Source organism: Thunnus maccoyii, chromosome 17 (genome assembly GCF_910596095.1).
Source record: "Thunnus maccoyii chromosome 17, fThuMac1.1, whole genome shotgun sequence".
NCBI classification, from domain to species: Eukaryota; Metazoa; Chordata; class Actinopteri; order Scombriformes; family Scombridae; genus Thunnus; species Thunnus maccoyii.
In genome coordinates, this window is record NC_056549.1 from 4,405,578 (window position 1) to 4,432,811 (window position 27,234).

The 27,234-nt window shown below is 41.1% G+C and overlaps 1 protein-coding gene across 3 annotated transcripts in view; it reads left to right on the forward strand.

Annotated features, from left to right (window-relative positions):
* The window catches only part of hivep2a (HIVEP zinc finger 2a), a 123,885-nt gene that overhangs the window by 8,205 nt on the left and 88,446 nt on the right, over window positions 1–27,234 (forward strand). For all 3 annotated transcript variants that reach the window (XM_042390118.1, XM_042390117.1, XM_042390119.1), the window contains exon 2: window positions 4,422–4,480. The gene's annotated coding sequence lies outside the window, so the exon portion shown is untranslated. The remainder of the gene's footprint in view (window positions 1–4,421; window positions 4,481–27,234) is intronic.

A 27,234-nucleotide genomic window follows, 5' to 3' on the forward strand; every position in this document is an offset into this window, starting at 1 on the left:
CTGTGCCATCAGTGTATGAATGATTAAATTTCCTCTGATGGGCAGGTTGGGGCCTTGTATGGTAGCCCCTGTACCCATTCAGCATATGAATGTGTGTGAATGGGTGAATGTGATTCGTAGTGTAAAAGCACTTTGAGTGGTTGGGAGACTAGAAAGGCGCTATACAAGTACAGTCCATTTACCATTTACCATGTCAGTTTTGTCATCTGACTCCTGTTAAGAAATGAAACAAGTTAATTTATAAGCTCAGAGACTAATGAATCTCTTAATGAGTCTCTTATTTTATTAGCAAAGAACAATCTACACATCATTTAGCACATCAACTCATCTACAATTGTTGAGAAACATTTGATAAGAGATTTGAAAGGATTTGGATTTGATAAGCTGATTTGATACTGGATTTAGATTTAAATGAGATCAACCCCCCCCCCCCCGCCCCCCTCCCCCCCCCCCCACCACCACCATCTCTGATCATGTACAACTCCGACACTCAACCATTTCATTGTTTGGTTTCATTTTTTTTCTTTATTGACATGACGGCAGCACCAAATGAATCTCAGGGCAACTACAACAAAACGAACAACTGATATCAATATCTGTTCTGAATTTTGGGTAAAATCTGTGGATAAGTTTGAAACTTTCAAGGCCTTTGTTCCATGTCAGGTTATTCATAAAGTGCTCGCAGTATGAGATCACATGTGTTAGTGTGATGATGTCTTCCTGAAGGAGTGCTCTTAAGGATTTATTGTTATTACAGAGATTCAAAGAAAAACACGTTTTTACAGTTTTTTTTTTCTTATTCATTAACTGCTCAAATGTCAATGACATGACATCATATTCCCAGCAGCTCTGTAGTATGACTAACATGAAATGGTCCAGTGATCTAAAACACCAGTAAACCGCCTTTGATGTCAATCTAGAGCCGCTATTTTGCACCGACGCTCAACAGTCATACTCGGAGAAATCTACATTTCTTCACCCACAGAAGTGAAACAGAGCGGCAGCAGCGTGTGTTGCAGACACGCTGCAGTAACATCGGTTGTTGGGTTTTTGTGCAGAACTCTCACTTTCTCTAAGTGGGAAACTGTCATTTTGCACTTGCAGTATCACTCATGCCTTCTACGTACCTGTAAAACCCAGCTGAATACCGAGAGCTCAGGCATTTCCTCTGGAGGAAGGCATTTTGGGAAATGTAGGGAATCATACTGAGGTAAATATTGAGGGAAAGTACTGCAGGTAAACCAAAAAATGCTGGAGTGAGCTGAACATCACAGACGTATAACATCTTTATTTAAATGAAAGAGTACATGAGGGGGATGTTTTTGATCTCAGCTCATTATTTTTATTTTATGAGGGTTATTACCCTAATCCCTAACCCCCCTAACCCTAATCCTCTAACCCTAACCCCTTAACCCTCTAACCCTAACCCCCTAACCTCTAACCCCCTAACCCCTAATCCTAACCTCTAACCCTAACCCCTTAACCCTCTAACCCTAAACCCCTAACCCTCTAACCCTAAACCCCTAACCCTCTAACCCTAACCCTCTAACCCTAACCCCTTAACCCTCTAACCCTAAACCCCTTACCCCTGACCCTAACCTCTAACCCTAATCCCTAACCCTTTAACCCTAACCCTCTAACCCTAACCCCTTAACCCTAAACCCCTAACCCTCTAACCCTAACCCCTTAACCCTCTAACCCTAAACCCCTAACCCCTGACCCTAACCTCTAACCCTAATTCCTAACCCTCTAACCCCTGACCCTCTAACCCTAACCCCTTAACCCTCTAACCCTTAACCCTCTAACCCTAACCCCTTAACCCTCTAACCCTAATCCCTAACCCCTGACCCTAACCTCTAACCCTAATCCCTAACCCTAACCCCCTAACCCTGACCCTCTAACCCTAACCCTCTAACCCTAACCCTAACCCCCTAACCCTCTGACCCTAACCCTCTAACCCTAACCCCCTAACCCTAACCCCTAACCCTAACCCCTAACCCTCTAACCCTAACCCCCTAACCCTAATCCCTAACCCTAACCCTAACCCTCTAACCCTCTAACCCTAACCCCCTAACCCTAATCCCTAACCCTAACCCTCTAACCCTAATCCCTAACCCTCTAACCCTAACCCTAACCCCTAACCCTCTAACCCTAACCCCCTAACCCTAATCCCTAACCCTAACCCTCTAACCCTAACCCCTAACCATAAATGAGCCTTTATTAATATTTGAATCGTAAAGACTGGGAAAAATACAATTTTCACCCTAAAACTTTAATTTAGATGTTTATGATTACTTTTCTAATGACTTTGATGGACTAAAGTATATAATTAGCAGCTTTTGTCAGGAAAAGTCCGTGTAGTTTTGGTTAAAAAGCAGTAAAGCTTTAATGTACCTCACTATGTTTGACTCTGGTTGGTGTGTCGTTCCCAGGCTCCGCTGCCCGGTCCGATATTATCTTCCACAGCACAGTTAGCGGTGTCACAATGAAAACACAGACAGTTACTGCTGCTGTAGGTTTAGGTTGAGTTATTTGCATATCCATACAAAAGATAAAAACACTTCAAAAAATATCAGCGGATGAAAAGGAATTCAATCTCAGCGGGTGAGACAGAACAGAAACCCCAACGGGCTTAAAAAAAAAAAACACACACACACACCCCGAAGAAAAAAAAAGTGACAAAAGAAAACTGAAAATCAAGATGACAAATGGATGACACGAGTGATCTGACACTCTGAAACGGAGTGTCATCTGTGTGTTTTTTTTCCTTTCTGTTTGTTTATTGTTGGATTCATGTGAGAGTTTGAAATGTCAGTCTCAAGTGTTCAGAATCCGCTGCGGAAACAACAGAGACGTCGGGGAATGAAGATGTTGTTGGTTTTTTGGGTTTTTTTATTTTTATTTAAGAGAACAAACCACAAGATCAGCATGTCACCATGGTAGCACAAAACAAATAAAACACTGATGTTTTTTTTTTTTCCTGATGTAAATTTAAATCTGATGTTTATGTGCTAAGAGAGTCTTGTGACCTTTTGACCTTTAACTCAATTGATAATGTGTCCACAACCTGGAAACTGGTAACATTTGCTAGATGCTTTACTGCATATCCAGTGATGGAAGAAGTACTAATGTAAAAGTAGAAATACTACAATGTAAAAGTACTCGATTACAAGTAAAAGTCCTGCATTTATAACCCTACTTAATTAAAAGTACATACTTACTCGTTGCAGCTGCTTTAGATGAAGTTAGGTTGAACTACTTTACTATACAGTTAAGTCAAATGGTTCCCAACGTAGGGGTCGGGCCCCTTCTAAGGGTCACGAGATGTGTGATAATGTGGGAGGTTGTGAGATGATGAAAAACAAAGTTGCAACTTTTCTCTAATCTTTGCTTATATGTGAAATATCTATTTTTCACTTTAACTACCAAAAGTATAAGTACTCATTATGCAGGATGGTCCATTTCATATATTTATTACATTATTGGATGTGTCAGCACAGCTAATACTTTATAAACTGCCGAGTATCTTTATTTGTTGATTATATTTCTTATGAACAACCTGTTAAGTATCTACAGCTGTCAAATAAATGTAAAAAGTACAACATTAGCCTCTGAACGGCAGTGTGATAGAGGTATAAAGTAGCATAAAAATGAAATTACTCAAGTAATCAAATAGTACAAGTTCTTCAAAATCCCCCTCCGGTGAGTTTGGCGGCTGCTGTTGGGCGATAACGTCTGGCTCGCACGTATTAGTCGGCGTTCCAGAAGGTCCCGAAGGTGTCGGATGAGGTTTAGGTCACGCTGTTCCACAACAAAAACTACAAAAACAGTTCCTTTTTTTTATGGAGCGGCTTTGTACACGGGAGCATTGTCGTGTCGAAAGAGGAAAGGGTCAAACACAAAGTGTTGACACAAAGTTGGACAGAAAGTAAAATATCATTGTATGTTATGGAATGGAACTACGGAGTCTTACTCAAAGCATGAATAATAATAATAATATAATAATAATAAAGTTTATTTTCATAGCGCTTATCAAAACCAGAGATTACAAAGTGCTTTACAAGAACAGAATGAGAAAGCATACAGACACATTTTTCAACAATATTAACAATAATGAAAATGATTTTTAAATATTTGAAAGAGGTTTTTCAAAAGGCTTTTGGCCTCACAGTATAACACTGGAACCGCTGGCAAAAACTACTTTTTACAACATTCCAGTCTTGAAAACGTTAATAAAAACTTACTGACCGTTATATACTACCTTAAAATGTGCTGTTTTATTGTGGGACAGACCAGAACTCCTGTTCCTGCTGCTGCATGATAAAATCTTTACGTACAGAACACGGAGAGCGTTTACTAAAGGTGGATCTAAATAAAAGTACCTGATGTCTTCATGCTCTGTCTCTCTGTCTCTCCCTCAGGGGCTGTGACCGGTTGGTGGACTTGCTAAACTGGACCAGAGGACAAACAGTTAGACCAGGTAAGATCCACAAAACTGTCTTTGTTTGTGTGTGATTGTGGCCTTTTGGAAATGAGCAAACATAAAATCGTGTTTTTAAGGTGACATGAAGTTAGTAGGTGGTTGATCTCGGTGACGTTTGTAGAATTTATCGAGAACTGACTGACAGAATGTTTTCGAAAAGGTGAAAAACAGAACAGAAGCGATGCAGATGAGGAGTTTTTGTGATTTTAATATCAAATGTAAGTGGTTTCAGTGGTGAAGTTTCACCATCAGATGAATTTTAAAGGTTGATTTTAACTCATGAAGAGAAACTGGGTGAGACTAGTTGTTATTTGAAGGTGAAATCTCCCCACAGGAAGAGAGAGAGCGCCGCACGAACCAACCAAAGTAGAAAATGGTGGAAAAAAAAAAAAAAAAAAAGACTTTGTAATAATAATCATCATCATTATGATTTAAAATGGCTGATGCTTTTGTCACGAGCCAGAGAGAGAGAGAGAGAGAGAGAGAGAGAGAGAGCGAACGAGAGGCTCGCTCAGAGAAACAGACGGTAAGAGACGAGGAGAGAGTTGAGCTGTATTCATTTAACCAGAATTACTCTCTCGCTGTTTTCTCCTGGCTGGTTGCCGGGGAAACCGGCCAGCTTTGTTACCGGAGGTGTGACCTCGGCTGGGAGTGTAAATGAAAAAAAAAAAAAAAAAACTCACTTTAACGGTCCCGCTGCCTGCCATCATGTAAAGTTTCTGTACAGGCCTGTTTCCTTTTAAACACCTCAGCTCCGCACCCGAGAGGAATTTGTTTGGAAAATCATATAATTCTGCTCTTTGTGCACACATGAAAGGTTCGGAAACGGTCCAGTAGCTGCTAAATCTTGTGTAAGTATGATTGAATTTGTTGTTTGGAGTACGTGCTGCAGTAGTGAAACAGACAGAGACATAATGTGAAAATGTACTAGACAGCACACATGCCTGTCATCATTCGGCTCTGAATCATTTCAAGATAGGTTCGGTATTCCTCGTTGAAAAATCGATGCCGTGATTATGAGAAAACATTCTGAAGTCACGTTGAGCTGACAAAATAATTACTCTGAGATCATGAGAAACAAAAGGTTTTTGGCAGCTTTATTTATTTTAGATCATTTTTTTTTTTTTTTTTTTTTGGGATCCAAAATCACAAAGACATCTTGGGAACATCTGGTCACAACAAGACATTCTTGAAAAAAAAATAATCATCAGTCAAACAAGAGATTTTTACTAAAATCTTGACCCTTCTGCCCCTTCGAGTTACTTTCAAAAACACAGAAAAAAAGGCCAAACACCATTACTGCTTAAAGAAACAAGACACTTATATATATTATGTGTTGGATATTTATAGTCTTAAACAATCAGGGCCATGAAAAAGGCAAGTCCAGGGTGAAAATTTAGCTTTTTAAGGTTTTTTTTTGCATGTTTCATGTCCTACAATGTCCTCAGACGACCTTCAGTGAGGTCAACAGTAGAGAGAGTAAACTTTACTGTCCCTGAGGGGAATTTGTCTTGGGAACAGTCAGATAAAAAAACAAACATGGGAAGCCACAAATCATAAAAGAGACATTTGACTTTACATTTGACATTGACGGCTTAAAAAGAAAACTGTCTGAATTACGGTTGCAGACGTGTTTAAGTGCACGTTGCTCCGCTAGCAGCTCGATGGAGGCTGGAACAAACGGTTCAGCATCAAACGGTCTGATTTCCACTTCGGCACGCGGAGTCTTCTTCTTCTTCCTGACGGCGGAGCTTCGTATTCAGCAAAGAAGAGTCTGCAATGATTTTTTTTGTTTGCTTGTTTCATGACTGCCTGCTCGTACAGCCTTGTATTCTTTCTTCCACTATTTACCTTCATAGCCTTTTTATCTGTGCATCCTGGCAAGCCTTCAGTTGCACTGTTAGCTTGCCAAACCGTGTTGTAATTCCATATGAAATGATGCTCTTTAGGATCGCCTGCTCGCTCCGTACAGCCTCGACCGCCATCAGAGAGTGTAAAGTCTCTGCTGCAGTCTGTTGCACAAGTTATGAATGTGTGTTTTCCAGCGTAGAAGGTTGTCTACGTGGACACCTGAATGATTGTCTGGCTTTTGATGACCAGACTCACGGTCGGTCACTCGCCTCGGGTCAAAGACGTTTACAACGAGATGGTTGCTGTCACGCCGCATGATGAAGGTGTCTGTCTCAGCGTCTGTGTCCTTGTGGCTCAAAGTTACAGTGTCATCAGCGAATTTTATAATAGAATTATTGGGGGTGCACTTTCCTGCAGTCATTAGTGTGCGATGTGAAGAGTGTAAGGTGAGAATAAGCCTCATTTTCCATGATACTAAGCAAAAACAGGCAGGTCAAAGGTCAGATATGCCTCAGCATCTTGACAACAGATATAGGAAAGTATAACCACAATGATCAGGTAGTATCTTGTGCACGTTAAATTGAAGAAGACAGCAGGATGCATGAGAGGTTAGTAAAACAGCAGCGACTCTTGTGTAACGGCTGCTGCCGTAAAGACACCAGATAAAGAGGAGACTGGCCTTTTGCTTTCTTTGCTTTTTGCGAGTGTGTGATGGTTGCAAAATACGCTAGATAGTAGAAGAGACAATGTATTGTGGGTGCAAATGTGTCAGCGGTGTCACTTCCTCTTCCTGTGTAACAGACGGCTTCAAATTGAGGACGAGGATGAACTATGTCATCCAAAACACCCTCGGTCTGTCTGTCTCTCTATCTCTTTCTCGCTCTCACATCATTCCCTCTTCTATATGTGTTCTCACCCACGACTCCTCCGTGCATGCGTGTGTGTGTGTGTGTGTGTGTGTGTGTGTGTGCGTGTGGTTGTGTCAGACAGCACACAGAAATAGATCATGTAAAGCAGAGATTACTATCTGCACCTCAAAGCACAAACGTGCGGGACTTTAAACTTCATACAGTGTCATCTCTGTAAAACTCTCTCTCTCTTTCTTTCTTTTTCACACACACACGGATACTAAAACACACACACACACACACACCAGAGATCATGCACAGGATGTGCGTCAGTGCTTGCAGACCGTGCACATGCAGTATTTGTGTGTGTGACGTGGGTTATGAGGACATAGACGGTGGCAAATGTCACTGACTGCTCTAAACTGTGGCAAGCTATTCAGACAGAGACAGACACAAAGTATGCTTCCCTCCACACACATATATATATATATTTATACTGTATATATATTAAAATTTGAATGAGAAAGTTGTTATGCATGGCTGACAAAGAGAGCCACATTGTATCAATAAAGAAAACATGATGGAGCAGCGAACACACAGTGAACAGGGGGAACAAATTAATGCATGGAAACAACACATGACATCAAAGATGTGTAGCAACAATGAAATATCATTAATTAACCACTTATCAAGTCACACACACACTGTTTTAATATAATGTCATTTTTAAAAACGTCCTCTGGAGAATGTTTGCATTATTGACCAGTTGATGGATGGATGGGGTTTTTTTTTGCCAACTTTTTGGAAATCTGTTTACAATTGGTGTTACATTTAGATGGAAACATGCCTTTAGAGATGTTATCACTGTTCCACTAACATCTGTGACTCAATGCAGTTTCTTTAAAGCAGCTGCATTCAATATTATGAGCTGTCAGTGTGTAATGTGTTGTGCATGGGGCTCGTAGTGATGAACCTACAGAGAATTAACAGCGACTCTGCAGCTCCCCTCGGCTTCACGGAGCTTTATAGCGAGTTTTAGCTCATTGTTTGGCTGTTTAGCTGTCATTGTTTTACTGTTCGGTTCACTCCTAGCGGTTTTTCGGCCGCAGGAGGCAGCTGTTTTCAGAGAAAGACTAGCTGGTGAGCTAAAAGAGAGTGAATATTTACCCTACAGACTGACCAGGTCCCCCAAGTGCAGGTTTTCGTGCAAGATAGATGAGTTTATGCTACACTACTTGCTATTAGAAGTTGAAACATTTGATTGCACACACACACACACACACACACACACACACACATAAAAATCCTCGTTAAAATGTATTTTTACCACAAGGCACGCAGTTGCATCATCATAACTCAGCTTCCTCAATATCCAAAGCCCACAAACTCTCTCCTCTAATGTAATCTAATGTGGAGACACAGAGAGTCGGATGAAGCCCCGTTTTAAAAGTTTCCGTGTTGCACCTGTGTTGTAGCTGAGCTAGCCCTGCTGTTTATCATGTTAATCAAAGACTGTATATAAATGTTAAAGCTTAACGTCGTCACTCATCAGCCATGAATATCTTGTAAAGCTCTGCACAGTTAGTGACTGGCGAGCTAACGGTGTAATAACTGTTGCGTGCACACCTGTCGGAGGCGAGTGTTTGTGTGTCTGCTTCACTGTCGAGGGCCTTTTCCCTCCCAGCTCCACCTTTTCTCCTTCTTCCACGATACACAACTGTGTTTTGTGCACAGAGTGGAAAAATTTCCAGGAGATGATGCTGTTAATGCAGGAGGCTGCGTGCGTTGGACCAATCAGGTGTCAGGATTGGCATGGATCTTACCATGGGGGGATGGGGGATTGCATGCCTATAGATCTGATTGGTTGTGGCTGTCCTGCGTTGTTTCTGCTTCGATTTACCTTAATTATTTTGTCGGGTCTGACACCCAATCCAATCAGCATACAGATCAGACAGGCTGCTGGGAATTGTCCCGCCGGTCCCAGTGCCCATTTCGGGCCTGGTGTCCAGTAAACCAATAAGAGCATCACATCAGTCCGTGTTTGCAGATTGGCTAAAAAAGACCAGGAAGTGACTGAAACACACACACACACACATTCACCTCCACTCCCACACAATAGTACGTTCAAATAAAGAAAGTGGAGAAAAAGAAGGCGGGAGGTGAAGAGGGAGAAGAAGTGTATGTTCTGTTGCCATGGCGATCCCGGCTTGGTACCACAGATGCAAGCTCTGCCCTTGACAGAATCACATGGAGAGGGAGTTTTACACACACATACACGCACACACACACACAGAGCAGAGTGATGATCACGTGTATTGAGTAACAGCTGTGTCCAAATGAATGGCCTTTGGGTGAGCATCATCTCTCTCTCTCTCTCTCTCTCTCTCTCTGTCCCCCGCCCCTCCCCTCTCCTCTCTCTAAATGTGTGTGTCCATATGTGTGTGTTCAGGTCACGAGTGAGATAACAGAGCGGCAGAATTTGAATAGCATTATGGGATATGACTGTTGCCGAGACAACAGCAGTTAGTTTGGTTCCCATTTCCTGCAGGTACCCAGAAGTCCACTGGCCTCTTTGTTTGTGCATTCAAATCGCATGGAAAGTATAGTGTGTGTGTGCATGTGTGTGTGTGTCTGAGCGCGGTGCAATAAGGAGCTTTGGTTTCGCTTCCGCATCGTTCCTCATGCAAATGACGGCTTTGTTGCTTCTGCAGCCTGCACACTTCCTGCACATGCTGCATATGGGTGTGTGTGTGTGTGTGTAAGTGGTTCTCAGTATGTGCATTTCTGCATGTATTATTTGCACTGCTCTGTACAGTATGTTTAATGTATATTAATGTTAAGTATGTATATGTAGCTTGTGTGTGTGTGTGTGTGTGTGTGTGTGTGTGTGCTTGCACATGCATGCAAGAGAACTGTATGTGGTTTGCATTTTGTTTATACTGTATGTGAGATGAGAGGTGCATCGCGTGGGATGTGTGCAGCTAACAGTAGATATTTAACTGGATAAGTGAAACTTTTACCTGCTGGTGGCACTAAATGAAAAGTCAGGGGGTCACTTGAGTCATCATGACCTCACTGTACTTTCCAATGTTAGATTTGGGGGGTGGTGGCTGTGTCCAACCTTTTCTTCTGTAACTTTCCAAAATAAAAGACGCATCATTTCTTACGTGATTTACCAGGTGTGACAGTGAGTGTGGTTTGAACTTCTCTCTCAAGCTCTCTTTAGTCACTTTTCTTGTCTTGCAGGAGAGACTGTTTGAAAAATGTGTGTATTTATCCTCTTATTTTCACCTTTCAGTGTGAACGGATCCACATGAAAGGCAAGCTAACAGTGCTAACACTGTTTAGCAACCACCACCAAACTTTACATCTAAAGTTTTAACTTGGAGTTTTAAATGTTTTCCATTGCTTCCTGTGGATGTTTTGGGGGAATTCAGATCGACTATATGCAAACTGAACTATCATCTAACTGAACCTCGATGGGAATTTTGTCTTTATTCATAAATTTGACCTTGTGTGATGTTGTAGAAAAAACCCTTCAGGGTGATTTTTTTTCATGGAGTCAGAGCAGCACTTGTGATCGCAGGCTGACGTCGGAGGCTCATCAGCTGAAGAACCATTCAGAGTAAGACAGGATGTTTGTGGGAGGAGAGACGGAGTGATGAATGGAGGGAGAGCAAGGTCAAGAGATAGAGAGATAGAGAGAGAGAGATAGAGAGAGAGAGAGATAGAGATAGAGAGAGGGGAGGGGATTGTAATTAGGCGCCGACACTTCCTCGTCCCCCGCTCTCTCCGCCCCCTCTCTTCCTGTGACCCTTTCAGCATCCTTCCTCTTTGTCGTCTTTACTTTTCTTTTTCACCTCCTTTCGTTTCTCCGTCTTCCCTCCTTTTCTCTCAGCCCCTCTTTTTCCCTTCATCCCTCTCTCCTTCCGCCTTTTCCTTTCTATACCTCCTTCCATCTTCCACCTCTTCTCTTTTTCAGTCATCCCTCGCTTTACACTTGACTTTTTGTCATCTTTACTTTCTCTTTCTTGTCACTTTCCTTTCCTTTGCCATCCCTCCTTTCCCCCATCCTTCTTTTCCTGTTTTTTTCTTTCTCCATCATCCACTTTCTTCTCTCTTTCATCCTTTCTCACCCTCATATCCCTCCATCTATATCTTTTTACACTTTCTTCCATATTTCGCCTCCACTCCTCTTCCTTCGCTCTTTCTTCATTGCATTTCCTCTCCTCTCTTTTATACCTTTATTGTTTCCTGTCCCATCCCCTCATCCCTCCATCCTTCCCTCCACTCAGTCATTTCTCCCTCCATCTTCCTCTTTCTTCCCTTTTAGCATCCCTCGCTCTCTCTCTGTGTGTTTCTGACTTTTTGTCCTTTTCATCTCTCCTTTGTCTCCCTCTTTTTCTCTTCATCTGTCTCTCCATAGTTTCCCTCGTTTCATTTCATCTTTTTGTTTCTCTGCCTTCTTTCCTTCCTCCACCCTCTGTTTCTCATCCTTCTATCCCTCCATCTTCCCCTTTCTACACCTCCTACCATCCTCCTCCTCCTCTCTTCTACGTCTTCCAATCTTCTCTTTCTTGTCTCATCTCCCCTTTTCCCTCTTCCATCTTTTCTTTCTAGCCTCATCCCTCATTTCATTTTGTCTTTTCTCCCTCCTTTGTCCTCTTCTCCGCCCTCAGTTCCTCATCGTCATATCCCTCCATCCTTCCCTTTCTATATCTCCTCCCATCTTTCGCTTCCTCTCTTCTTCTTTCCCTTTCAGCATCCATCACTCCACGCTTCCAGTCATTTCTTTCCTGCTCCCATCCCTCCTTCTCTGACAACCCTTCATCTCTTCCTTCCTCTGTTGTTTTCACCCCTCCTCCCTCCATCTCCTTCCAGTCATTTTCTCACTCAGTCATGTACGCTCACCCTTCTTTCATCCCTCTTTTCCCCTCATTCTTGCCCTTACATCCCTCCATCCCTCCCTTCCTCCACAATATCCTCCCCTCTGCTTCGCTGTTTTTCATCCTTTCCTCTGATTCTTCTATCTCTCTCTTCCACTTACTCTCCCTTCCTTCCTCTTTTTCACATTTCCACAGGGTTCTTTCTTCACCCCCTTCTTCCACTCCCTCTCTCCATCATCGCTCCCCCCCTTCCTCTTCATTTCCCCCTTGCCTTCATCTTTTCATACCTCCCTCCATCTCTCCATGATCTCCTCTGCCAGAGAGGAACAGGTGGCTCGCCTCTGCTGTGCCATTCGGTGGCTTCCTGCCCAACACACAGAGAGAGAGAGAGAGAGAGAGCGAGCTTGTGGCCTATGTCAGTGCCCTGGCACTCAGACTTGTACAATGTGAAGGACGGAAGGAGGAGGAGCAGGAGGAAGTGGAAAAGGAGGAGGAGGAGGAGGAGGAGGAGGAGGGGTCCAAGCGAAGGCTGTGATTTTCTAGACTGAGAGAGAAAGAGAAAGAGAGCAGCAGGTGCTTCAATTTGAAGCACTCGTACAGACGCACACATGCACTTAAAGATAAGAGCCACCAGTAAGATATTTTTGCGCCCCCACACCAGCATGACATCATTTCCTGTCCTCGCACAGGACGTCAACACACTTAAAGAGCCTGTGTTGTGACTCTCAGGCTGGTACTTAAAGTCAAGTCAGTTTTATTTGTATAGTCTAACATCACAATTCATAAATTTGCCTCAGGAGGCTTTTCAGCAACACAACATCCTCTGTTCCTAGACCCTCCATAAATGGATTAAAGAAAACTCCCTAAAAAAAACCCTTTAATGGGAAAAAAATGGAAGAAACCACAGGAAGAGCAACAGAGGAGGATCCCTCCGCCAGGATGGTGTAATAGATGTACAGAATAATGAGTCTATAATAGAATTAAGAAAATGCTTAAATGTGTCCTACTGCTGCTTTTACTCTCCCTCCTTTTCTTGTCTTTATGTCTTTTTTTTTGTACACGATTCATTTAGTAGATACTTCTGTACAAAGAGAATTACAGTAATTGGAATCAGCCTCAGTATGAAGAAAGAAGTCATCAAAAAACATGATTGCATCCCTCCTAAATAGTGTGTTCATATGCTTAGAGCTACCTCTCTATCCTCTCCTCTGCTCTATTTTTTTTTTTTATTCTTTTCCTCTAATCTTAATCTCATGCTGCAGTTTCTAAAAATGACATATTTGGGGAAATGGGGGATTGGGCTTGTTCCTGTAGCTGCTAGGATTACCCGCCGCTGCTACAGGAGCTAGCCATCTCCGGAGCTAACGCCATATGCATGGTATTAAGACTGATTAGCTCCACGCTAGCTCACTCACTCTCAGGGTATTAAGGCTTAAAAGCTAGCACAGCTGGCTAGCACCTCGTGCCTCCCGTCCATCATACGCCCTGGGGATTAGCACATGCTAACGATGGTTAGCGGCCGAGCAAGAGCTAAGAATTAGCGCTTCAAAGAGGAGAAGTAAATCTGACGAGACCTGAAAATACGCTGCAGATTTTTATTTTTTTTTTTTTAATATCTGTCTTCTCTGCAGTCACACATGTTTAAGTGTGGAGGAATGTATGTTATACATATAATACCTGGATGAGGGAGGGAAACATGCAGGTCTAATGGCTGCGCCTCCTTCACACAGCTCACAGCGGAGTGCCTTCGAGCAAGGCACCGCCTGACGCTCTGTTTGGAAAAGAGCAAACTGGGAAGCTCCCAGTGTGAATATTTTTTTTAGGTAAATATAGCAGAAGAAGGATGCACACATGGCATCTACTCTGCATATCTTTTAACTCCTGTTAAAGGATTAAATGCTCCTCTGTGAGTTGACAAAAACCTATCACCCTTCATCTTGACATCATCATCATGAAACCCTTTGAAACCCCCGTAAACCTCAAGATCCATCATGGTCCAGCTGAAATCAAAGCCGTTTCCCCCCCACGGAAAGTTTTCACAGGAAGTAATTTGCACAATACTCTATCGAAGTCAGTTACAGTTAAGATCTTATTCAAGTTTCTGATCGCTGTCTTCTCTGTATGCAGAAGCATCGTCAGTAAAATTAGAAAAAAATGATGATGAAGAACGTAGGCTGAGGTGCTAAAATGAAGTTGAAAGTTTGAGGTCAAATCGAAAGGTCGAATGTGAAACAATCTGAATCATAACACTGCAGGCGTCGATTCCGTTGCCTTTATTTATCTGATTTATTCTCACTTTTAACAAACTAACTAACGTCAGACGTCGAGGTCAAACGCTGCACTGACGCTCCGTTCTACAGTTTCCGACACATTCGCTGAGGAATCCTTTTCCTCTATCACAGCTGATATCAAATTGACACTTATTCATAAGTCAAATGAAAAATATAATTCGCACTCAACACACAGAGTCGCTCTAACGATGAGGGATTCAGTGGTGATGTATGTCTGCACAGACAGACAGAAACCTGAATAGTGTTAAAATGAAGCGTACAGAAAGCATTTATTTTGTTTATTTTGTCTCATGTAATGTTATATCTGGAGTTTTTCTGGGCTTTTGACAAATTTTGATTCATTTTCTGTCGTGAGTCTAATCTAATGAATAAATGTCAACTTATAAATGCTGACAAGCCACTAAAATATGTGTGTATATATGTGAATAATATGTGAAATGTTAATAATACATTAATAAATACCTAGACAACAATCTAAAAGGATCCAATCTAAACAGAAGTTGTTGTTTAGGTATTTATAGGAGAAGAAAAATAGCACAATAGGTCGTTTTTTAATGGCCTTTCATCGTCTTTATTAACATTATTGTGTATCTGTTGATCCGGGTGGCGAGCTGCTGCTGCTGCGTACGATTGCTTTTACAGGGATAAATGAAAATTCTCCCGGTTTGCACACACACACCGCTCCTTATCGTACGCTACATTACACGTCGGTCTGTGTGGAACTTCTTCTTCTTCTCCTCGTGTTTAATGTTCAAGTCAGTAAACGTCTGAATGTTTTTCATGCAAAGCTGTCACAGTCAATTACCACCAATGTATTTTACAGAGCTGCTCTCTGCAAAAACTCCTGGATTCTACTTCTGTCTGTCCGCCTTCTGTCTTACAAACCGATCCGTCTTCAAGTGGAAACGTAGATTTCCGAAGTGATATTTTTCCATCCGTCATTTGAAAAAAACGTGCACCTAAAATTCCCCCAAAAAGTAGTAGAACGCTGCTCTTTACATCCATCTCTTCCTCTCTTCTTCTTCTTCTTCTTCTTCTCTTCTTCTTCTGCTGTCAGATTTAAAGTTTTCCCCTCTTACCCTCTGCTCCGACTCCCTCGCTCCTTTCATCACACATATCTCCTCTTTTTTTTTTTTTTTTTTTTTGGTGGCCTTTCCATCCCTCCATCTTTCAACTGCTCCATCCCTTCGCCTCCTGTTTCATCCTTCACTCACTCTGATCCCTCTTCTCTCCATCCTCCTCCTCCTCCTCCTCCTCCTCTTCAAAGCTCTGTCTGTCTATCTGTCTCTGGATTCAATCCCCCTCCTCCTCTTCCCTTTCATCCCCCTCTCCTCTCCTCTCCTCTCCTCTCCTCTGTCCTCGTCCTGTCTTGACTCGTCTCTTTCCTCCTCTCTGATGTGCTCCTCTCTTCTTGCCTCTCCTTGCTCCTCCTCCTCCTCCTCTTCCTCCTCCTCTCCTCTCTTTGGTTTTGGTCTTTTTTTCTCTCCCTCTCTTCTCCTCTTGTCTTCTCTCCTCCCACCTCTCTTCCCCTCTCAGTTCTTGGTTTTCCTCTTCCTCCTCAGGGTTCCTTCCTCTACTCCTCTTGTTCCTACTCGTCCTAATCAATCAACCAAATTTATCCCCCTTTCCTTCTTTTCTTCATCTTCCTTTTGTCTCTTCTACTCTCTTCTCCTCTCCCATCTTTTTTATCTCTCCTCCTCCTTCCTTCTCTCCTTTAATCTTACCACCTCTCTTTTCCTCGTCTTCTTCTACTTCCTTTTCTCCTTCTCCTGTCTCATTTCCTTTCTTTCTTTTCATCTCTCATTTCCTCTCTTCCTCTCTTTTCTTACTCCTTGTCTCCTCCTCTCTCTCTTTCCCTCTTCCCTTCTCCTCTCCCATCTCTTTAATCTTTTTCTCCTCCTCCTCTCCTTTAATTACATCTCCCCTCTTTTTCTTTCTTCTTCTCTTGGTTTTCCCTCGTTTACTTCCTACTCATGTCTCTCATTTCCTCTCCCCTTTTCCTCCTCTCCTCTCTTAACCTTTCTATTGTCTCTTTTCATCTCTTCCCTTTATCTCTCCTCCTTCTCCTCTCCCGTTGTTTTTATCTCTCCTCCTTCTCCTCACCTCTCCCTCCCTTCTTCTCTCCTTAAATCTCTCGTTTGTCTTCCATCTTCTGTCTTGATTTCTTTCTTCTCACGTCCTCTTCGTTTTCTTCCTTTACTCATCTCCTTTCTTGCTTTTCATCCCTCCTCTCCTCTTGTTTCCTCCCAACTCTTCTTAACCTCTCCCTTCTTTTCCCTCTCTCCTTTTTCTTCTTCTCCTGTTTCCTTCCCTCGTCCTTCCTCTCTCTCTTCTCTCCTCTCCTCTGTCCTCTTTTCCATCATCTCCTTTTTTTTCAATCCCGTCCAAAAGAAACCCAAAAAAAAAAAAAAAAAAAAAATTCAAAACAGATCCTCCTTTTTCTTTTTCCGGCTGTCAGCGGTTCGGTCTCTCTTTACTGTCTCTTCTCTCTTCACTTTCGCTCTTTTAACTGACGAGGAGAAATTAAAAGACGTGTAGTTTGTTTTTGAAAGTACCTTTACCTGATGTGTGTTTCCATGCTGTCACACACACACACACACACACACACACACACACACAGTAAGGGTGTCAGTGACAGGATTTGGCTGACAACTCGGTGATATTAGACCTCTCTGTTAACTTAAACTACATAGGAGGATCAGAAGCAGCTGTCAGGCGTCTGTGCGTGTGCGTGTGTGTGTGTGTGATCTCTTGTTCGACTGCCTTAATGTCATCGGTAAATTTCTCTCCGTCCTCCGTCTATCTAATTCCCACTGGATGTTAAAAACACACAGAGACGTTCAGCTGAGGGCCAGAAATATCTATGCAAATATATTCAGATAAGTCTGGTTTCCAAAAAAATGTAAATATGGAGATGTTCCCTCCAAAATCATGATTGTTGGCATGAAAGTAAAGCACATTATGGGCTGGTATTAAAGTTATGAGTCATTTTACGGCATTTCATCTCAAAATACAGGAGTTTCAGGGGGCAGAATCACCAGATAGGAAGGTAAATTATTTGCGTTTAAGGCTTTTAAATCATGACTTTTCTTTGTCTACATGAGACCTGATGTCGAGGTGGGAGAGTTTAACCTGCACGTCATTTAGGAAAATACACAGTAAAACCAGCATAACCAGCACTTCTGAAGTGTCTATGTGGGCCCACACCACAGAGATAGGCTTAACACTTAATTTAGTGTAATTACTGATTCTTTTTGGAGTTAAAAATCCACATAAACATTTTGAAACACCTTTTAAAACAACAGGGAACAAGGTTTTGAACAAGACAGATCAGATGTTTTAGGTAACATATCATGCCGTCAGTAAGGATAGAGGAGAACGTTATTATCGTCCATTTTTAAGCCACCTGTTTTGTTTTAACGTTCTCTGCAACCATAATTAAAACTCTGAAGCCATTTTTAATCAGGTGGTGAAACGAGCAGGATCTTCACAGTGCATTACGATGTTTAATATGAAGCTGTGTAGAGCGCAGTATAAGTCCAGGATTATTATACAGACTGAATTTCTTCCTTATTTGTCAGACAGAACCTTCACTAGTGTTGCACTGAAAGATCCAATAAAACCTAACAAGCCAGATTATCTCCTGAATTACAGTCAAACAATGACTCTTCAATTACTGGAAGTTGGAATCCTTTTGTTTTGTTGTTGTTTTTGTCTCTTTGTGCTCTTATTTTCTTATAAATGTCGGACTCTTAGTTTCAGGTAAAAACGTTTGGAGAACTGCTTCTCGTGCCTGACTTTGAGCATCAACTTCCTCCATTGAACAAACTGTTGTTCAGAAAGACCAGAAGCTTGTAAGTGTGCAACAATTGACCCGCACATTATATCAATCGACTTCTGTGTGTGATAACAGGGGGGGAACCTGCGACATGGATGCAGAAGTTGTTGGCTGATCACTTTAAAATTCCACCTGTGCCGTCTTTGTGTGGCCACTTCCTGGTTAATATCCACCTGTTCATCATGGTAATGCCTATGTACATTGTTAATTTGCTTCCTGAAGCCGTTGTACATACAAAAAAAGATGAAGGACGTCCTCGCTCTCCACATTTTAAACGCACGTATTTTGCCAGATATGAACTGTGATGAAATCTGAAAAGTTGACAAAAGAACTGAACATTTTTTGTGGTGCGTTTTACAAACAAATTGTGAACATACTCAGACAGTTTTTTTTTAACTGTGCTCTGACCTTTGTGACTCCTGGTTTCCTCTGTGTTTCCAACATTGATGTGGCTTGAATGAAAGTGTAGAAACTGGAAAGAGGCTGAAGACGTAGTGAGCTTTGAATAGCTCATCAAAAAGCAGCGTTGAATAGCTTTCAGGTTCACAACAATGAAGAACTTTTTTCTTTCTTCTGGACTTTCTCCAGGAATATGTACTTAGCATAACATACTAGATAAGCAGTAGGATTTATCCTTGCAGTCCTATGCAGCTCACACTTCTTATATACAACTGCAGCACACAAACATCATGATTTTGGCAGCACAAAAAGCTGATGGTACATAACTTACATGATGGTTGGATACCTGTGCTGACTTAACTTGACTGTTTCTTTATGGCCTCTTGATGTAGAGTTCAGGAGATGCAACAGCAACAGGAGAGCAGCCTCAGAGACACATAGAGTATCTAAGACAGAAGAAAAAAAAAAGCAGCAACGACCCTGCGATAACTGCTCCCTTTGATAAAGTTGGTCATTTTGAAGCTGCGGTTGATATTTAAATGACCATAGAGATGAATTCAATTATTTCAGGACTGCTCATTTAGTTTTAGTGTACTGTTGCATATTGGACTTATTAAAACAGGATATTGTGGATACATATTCACCACAGTCATCCTCAGCCGCAGGGTCACAAGCTGTCTGCAGCTCCTCAACATAAAGGTTCGAGGGAAGATTTTGGCATCCTGCGATGACTTGCTGCTTGAAATATGAAGGCGACTATGCATGAAACTTTCCAGATACTTTGTCCCCAAACATGCATGGAAAAATCCTGGTCAGTCTTTAAACAGAGACACGATGTCCATATACGGGTTACTTAAGTGCGCTTTGCATTTAGAAGGATTCACTTTTCAAATATTTCAAATACTTTGAAATAATATATCCTCACTGATCCGGTTATGTCAAGGAAACGAGGGAAGACATCCAGGACTCAAGATGTTGCATCCTGGTCGTGAACCAGCGTCTGTCTGTAATCAAAGGTGTCTCTCATCTTCTCTTGAACCGCAGATTTATCTGTTGAGAGTGTAATTATAGAGAGATCCTCCCTGCACTCGTGAGTTTACAAGCAAAATAGAAAGTATTGGCCTCAGGGCCGGTTTTGATGCTTAGTATTTGTCAACTGAGAGTTAAATATAAGGGATTTATAACTCTAACTTTACACAAATGCCATCAAAACCAAAAATTTAACTCTTAATTTGCTGTGTAGAAACACCTTTTATGGCGAACTGACAGCTGTAACGCATGTTTCTGCCTCTGTCGATGCTAGAAAGACCTGTGCGAGCCGCCTGGTCAGGATCGCTTAAAATCTGTTATCATAATTTATTATGATTCTTTATGAGACGTCATAACCACCGGTACTTAGTGGGACCATCTTATAGCTGCTCTGGCACTCTGGTCCATACTTAAGATGTTCCAGTGACTGCATGGTTGATGCTTCAGGAACCCCAGAACCAGAACTGATCTAGGAAAGATGGAATAATCCAAAAATAATGGTTTTCTGCTCGCTCGTGCCTGCTTTCACTCAGCCTGTACATTGTATATTGTCTAATTTCTGTTTTATTAATGTGTTTTGTCCATCATTTCCTTGTGATTTCATTTAACTGTAGGGCGTTGTGTTAAAGAGCGTGGATAGTACACTCCAGTAGCACCGACCGGCTCTTCTCTTGATTTTGGCAGTTCGGGTTTTGCAAACCTCCAACGTGGTTCACAGTCAAAAACATTAAAAACAAATCATTTACCCTTGCTGGATAGACCATTTTCACAGCAGACGTTTTGACACGTCAAACCAGGAAAAGCACAGGTGCAATTAGTAACATTAATGAGGTTTACCGAATTCATAACCCTGGTAGAGTGCATGACGGTTCATCGTTATGTACGTCTGAGTGGAACTAAGAGCCGGCGTTAATGTGCTTTTTTTTTTACTGCTAAGTTTAAGTGTCAGCCTTGAAAAAAATGTCTCCACAGTAGGGATGTGCAGAGATCCCAGTATTTGTATTTGTATCTGTATTTGTTGAAGCAGCAAAATTATTTGTATTTGTATTCCAATGAAAGAGGCTTAAAAATCCTGTTTTTGTTTTTATTACGCTTTTAATTTTAGAAAATTAAAGTGTTCATAAGTAATCTACCTTACGAAGGAGGTCCCCACACCGGGTCTCTAAGTGGAGTCTCCCCAATATTTTTAAAAATATTTGTATGAAACAAATATTCGTTAAAAAAAAACATTATTTGTGCTTTGCCGGATAATGTATTTGTATTCGGGCACACCCCTACTCCACAGTATATGTCTCCTTGTGTACTTCAGGTGTGACATCACTCGCCAATAATGTATAAAACCTGTCGCCCTCCTGTGTGACATCAGTGGTGACCCTCCGATCTCTTCAAACATACACCCTAAACTTACCAAACTAAAGAACTTAACATCATAATATTATATACACAGTGCTAAGTACACCACAATCAGTAAGTCTTTGGTGTTCTTTTTCTCATTCGCTCATTTCATAGTTTCACAACTTTTTATGTGTTTTCGAGTGTGAAATCAGCTGCTTTTCACGTCTTTGTGTCTCTATATTGGTGCTGAAATTGAAACTGTTCCCGGAGCGGACACACCGGCAGACTATAAAGCCGCAGATATACAGAGTTTAAAATACTTTACATACCCTTATTTTACATATGCACATTGAACATACGCACGCGCATTTCCAGATAAGACTTGTAGTGAGCACAGAAAAAACACACGCGATGCATTTAAATAGACATGTGCAGATAAAACACGCACAAAGACAGAGAGAGACACAGACATGCATACACAAAGATGCACTTTTACTGATGCAGACAGCGCAGTATGTATATATATATATATGCCCATACAGAGACAGACATGCTGCACATGAACCCGCTCACACTCCCAGTCAGGTTTTCACCCTCCTCACCAAACCAAGCACTGTAATTTATCTCCATCTCTCTCTCGGTCCGACCTCAGGCCGTTAAAGGTTTCCCGTTTGGTTTGTGGCAGGCAGAAATGTCAGAGCTGTGGATTCCAGCGCCGGGCAGAGAAGCTGCTCTGTGGTGGCAGATTGCTATATTTCTATCTGCTTTTTTTTTTTTTTTTTAAGAGCAGCATGTGTGTACAGTATGGTATATTGAAGTGAGGGGGCTGCCTGGATCTGATCTGATATGATGCTGAAGGATGTTACAGATTTATTTAGTGTTCTTCAAATTTAAACGACAACACATGCTGCTTATCCGCGCCGCCGTCCTAAAATGACACGAAGAAATGCTCACTGATGAGATGACATCATTTGTCTGTGTCTTCTAACATCTGTTTTATGATGTGACAACGCTGTAGTTAAAGGACAGGTTCACGATTTTTTCAAGTCCGTCTTTAAACAACAATCAGGAGCCCAAATGAACATTGAAACACACTCCTCTTCATACTGACCATTAGAAGAAATGTAAGTTATGCGGGACAAAATCCACAGTCCTTGTTTTGAGCAAAACTTTATTTAAAAGTTTATTTGAAGATAATGTGAAGCTTCAGTCGTCTGAGTTAGCCAAATAAAGGGGATATCTGCCACGTTTACAGTCTTTTTAGTACAAATTTGCCTCTTTTGTGTCTGGATAGATGGTGTTTTCATGTTCAGCTGCAGTGGATCGTAATAAAAAGAGGGAATTCTGCACTAAAATGACTTTTACTTTGAAAAATATTGACTTTATTTGACTTCTTTGGACGGCTGAAGCTTCATATTAGCCTCAAATAAACTTTTAAAAACATTTTTGCACAGAAGAAGGGATGTAGATCACCTACATGTCAGTGTTTCCTCTCCTCTCGTCTTGTTTCCTCTCTTCTTGTTTCCTCTCCTCTCTTCTTGTCTCCTCTCCTCTTGTTTCCTCTCCTCTCCGATGCTGCTCAAGGCCAGAGGAGTTATATTTAGCTCCTCTCTCCTCCTCCCCCTCCTCCTCCTCCTCCTCCTCCTCCTCCTCCTCCGTCTCCCCCTCTGTTTCTGTGTTTTGCCCCTGCAAAGATGGCTTCATTAGCCATAGACCTCAGCATGAAAACACACACACATTAGGGTAGAGAAGGGGATAGAGTCTGTTACATAAGAGCCTCTCTTATATAATTTGATGCATATTTGATGCTGAATGGTGCAGTGGCATTGCAGGAAGCTGTGAGGTGTGTGTGTGTGTGTGTGTTTGTAGAGGAGGAAAGCCAGATTTTTTACAGTTTGGCCTCTCCTTGCCCTCCCTGAGCTGTTGCATCACAGGGAAAGCTAAAGGTGAACGGGTAGTCCAAACTAGAGGAGAGAGAGAGACAGAGTACTGAAACATCTTCCGGATGCTGAGTTGCAGACTTGTTTTTCTCAACTACAGCACTAGAGTTTAAAATATCTTCCTCTAGCTCATCTGCTTGTGTTTTATCTCCATTTCCTCCTCTGTGATCGATATAAATTTAATAAGAGGAATCAATGAGGGTTAATGGCTTTTACCTGGATTCGTCTCATCAGTGCACTTCATCACAAGTGTCCCCAGTGTCTGTCTGTGCATTCATGATGGAGCACATGAAGCAGAGAGGAGCACAGATAGCTACAGAGATACAGCCGCTTAAACATCAGGAACGGTTTGTATTATTTGCCATTATAGCATATCAATATCATATTATATTCTCCCTGAAGGCTGTAACTTGCTATAAGTAAAGGTGGTATCTACTTAAATTTAATCAGGATTGAATAGCAAATGATGCGCAGATGTGCAGAACGATGTTTGTGTGCAGAGTTTGTTTTCACCTTCATCTGAAGGAGGAAAGTTTCTCTGAGCTCACATTAAATCTCACTTTAAGGTGCGTAAACACACGTACGATTTGTGACATCACAACTAGTTCGGAGCCAATCGCGGTCCAGTATGCAGCTCGGTGCGCAAACACTTATAATAGACATAGAAGGACAAGTAGGAGACATCTTGAGTCCAGCAGTTAAACTTTTGAAATGACAGAGAAGCAGTTAATGTTACTTTAAGGAGTTTTAACAAGGTAACTGAACGTTTTTTGGACAAACATTCACACCTACAGGACATTTAAAGGTGCCACTTAGCCTTTGCTGCATGTTTTTGATCTGCAGGTCCAGGACCTTCACTGTATCACCATCCTCAAAATGTAGGTTTAGAACAACACTCTATGCCTATAGGTGCATTGAAAGAGTTATTGCTTGCTGTAATTGCTCCCCTGGTAACACACTGACCGAATATATTTCCAGAGTTCATAAGCGATGGGGAATACACACAACAGACAAAACTAATATGAGGTTTTATCGTTCCAAAGTTAGACTTTTTATTACAAAATTAGTGTTGCTCTGCTGTAGCTCAACACAAAGAGCAACTGTGCACATGGAGTGACCACTGCTTCATGTGCAATAGGTTGTTATGAAGGTTGAGAAATTGTGTATCCCTTAAAGTAACATAGTGAGCAGTGGCACACCTTAGGAAAAAGTCCAAAATACACCGAGTCAATTCACTGTTTTGCAGTTTTTTCTTTTTTTTTTTCCACCTCAAGTTTCAAGACTTTGACCATGTTTAACATCATAACAGTATAAAAATAACCAAAAAAACACATGATATGTCTTTAAAGAAGCATGGAGCTTGGCACTCCAGCCTGCCCCAGCAGACTGGGTAGCTCCCAGCAGTGCAGGGGCTGTGGTTATACTGGGCAGCTCTCAGGTGGGAATGTGTGGAATTCCCCCTCAGAGTAACAAAAGCTGATATTAAAAAAACATTCCCACGCTGCCTTAATGAAGCTTTCCCGACATACTTCAAGTATTCCGGGTTCCTGTATCCCAAATCCCTCTTCTGATGGTAAACAACCTGTGTTGTTGTGTTTTTTGTTGTTTTTTTTTTGTCGGGAAGTGGAGGGTGACTCGCCAGCTGAACTCCTTTATTTATTTGTTTTTTCCATCTTTAATTTTTCAGAGGAAGTAAGTCGTAGCGAGGTCGGACTCCACCGAAACAGAAGCAGCTGAGATGGAAAAACAAGGGGGGAAAAATAGAAAAACATCAATTATCTGAACAAAGAAAATACAGAAATAAAGAAGAAGAATCCTGCTAAGAATCTCTGAACATTATTGAAAATGTAAAGTCAGATGGGAAATTAAGTTGATTAAAGAAGTCTTGAGGCAGGAAATGAAGTGTGTTATACAAGAGAGAGAAGAAGAAATAATATTTAGTTATGACTGACCACCACTTTTATATCAATGAGCAGAAAAACATCTCTCATATATATATATATATATATATAAAACATGTACTTTATATAACCAAACACAATTCAACAGCACCACAAACTGCAGCCTCTAAAAGAGCCGTTAAGTTAACTGAGTGTTTATAGGTGTGGTGTCCATTTCTCTGACTGGAATGAAAACAACGTCCACTTAGATCAATATTTTTGGTTGGGTTGCAGTCAGTGTGCAGGCGTTAATCTTTTTACTTTATTATAAAACTGCAGTACAATGTGTACTGATACTGATATAAGTAAAACAAATTTGGAAAAGAGAAATGTTGATCGATTTATCTTTTATAAATAATGTAAGTATAAAAACTAAAACTAGACCTAACAAACAAAAATACCAAATATTTGCAGTTAATATTTTGTACATTACATTCTCTTCTATTTAAACTTGTAACAGCTCTTTTCACTTAGAATTTGTTTTACATATTTTTACTGTAAATATCATTTCATATAATATACGATAAGTTGATAACTTGGCAATAAACCTGCCTCTGATTCAGATTCAGTTATCTCAGTCTCAATATCAATGAGACGACCTCTTTAAATGAATCTAATCTGATTAAAAATTAACATGTCAGTGTCAACATCAACTGAAATGTGTAAAAATACAGGATGTCAAAAATACTTCTTCTTCTCATATCAGATTATAATAATAGAAAAACACATTTTTACTAATCACAAAAGGTAATCTAAGTACTCCACAGTCCGTTAACTCTTCCATTGAAGCACATAAAAGCACACTAACTATCTTGTTACTGTGTGTTTATGTGTGTGTGCGTGTGTGTGTGTGTGTGTGTGCGCGTGTGTGTGTGTGTGTGTGTGTGTGTCTGGCAAGTGGACGAACAGTTGAAAGTTGTGTGTGAATCCAGCCGTGCACTGACCTGACCATCAGATACCCTCCAACAGCCAGCTAGCTGAGCTAATTTCCTGCCGCTAAGAGGAAAGCTGCCCTTCTGGTGACATTGGTGTAACGCTGGAATCCTGCCCCCCCCGCCCCCCCCCCTTTCCGTCCCCCGTCCCCCCTCGCCGCCCTCCCTCTCCCGCCCCCCCAAACGCTGTCGCTGTCAGATAATGAGGTTACGTAACAGTTAAACTCTTCCCTGTGTTGTTAATATCGATTAGCCCGCTCCGTCTGACGTACAACAGACACACAGGGCGCTCAGTTGCCAGTCCATCAGCTGGCAGATCAATCAGAGCCTAATGAGATAAACAGCTCACTAATTAGTTAACGAACCGCTGGCTGACTGACTGACACAAGCGCACACAGAGCCAGCCTGGCAGCTCCTCTTCCTGTCAGCTCAGGGGAAGAGAAAGCAGGAGTTTCTTAACCAAATGCAGCTCAGTGCTTCCAATTTGAATCTTAATTGTCTCCTCTGTAAAAGCGTCATTTTGTCAACTTAAAATACCCACTTTACTGTAAGTGCCATCATTACTTTTCCATTTTAGATTAAAAAAGAGTTATGACTTTGAATGCCTCATTTCCCAAACACAGTTTTACATAGACTGGAGGACTTTTGAAATTGAAATCCCAACATTTTCATTTTCAGGTCGTAAGTACACAGTAAAAAAAAGAAATACAGTAAATTTACATATATTGTGCAGTAAAAGTTCATTTTACAAATATAGTGTCACGTTTTTTTGAAGAATATTGTTGAGTATCTATAAAGTGACAGATAATGGCTGTTTTCAGATTTTCTGCCATCAATTTACAATGAAATTCTATAATTTTTCAATTTTTCTTTTAAAAATAAGGACAATTGTTATTCTTACATTACAACATTGACTCTTTTCTAGGTTTTTTTGTTTGTTTGTTTGTTTTTTAACAATGTTTTTTTAGTAAAAATTGTACTTTTTTTCTTTTTTACATAAATTTCTTTCATAAATTTTACAAATTTTACAGTGAAAAAAATATATAAATGGGGTCAATGCTACTGATCATACAACATGAATGTTTTCTTACATGGTTGTTTTACTAAAAATACTTTAAAAATGAATGTTGCTTTTAAAAAATAAAGTTAACAAGTTTGTTTTAGCAGGAAATACACAGAAATGAAATGTTACCTTTAAAGTCCGTAATGACAAAAGTGGCAAATCTTTCTTTTAAAAATAATGTGAAATGATGATGATTCTTCAACATAGCTGTATTTTTACAAGGTTGTATTAATAAGGTGTCTTTAAGACGTTCCATAAAGGGGGCATATTATGCTTGTTGTGATTTTCAGTCATTTCTACACTGTTATGATGTTGGATATCTATGCTAAACATGGTCCGAGCTCCAAGCTTAAGGTTAATGTATGTAAAAATGCTCCCTGCAAGTCAAAATCCAGGGCT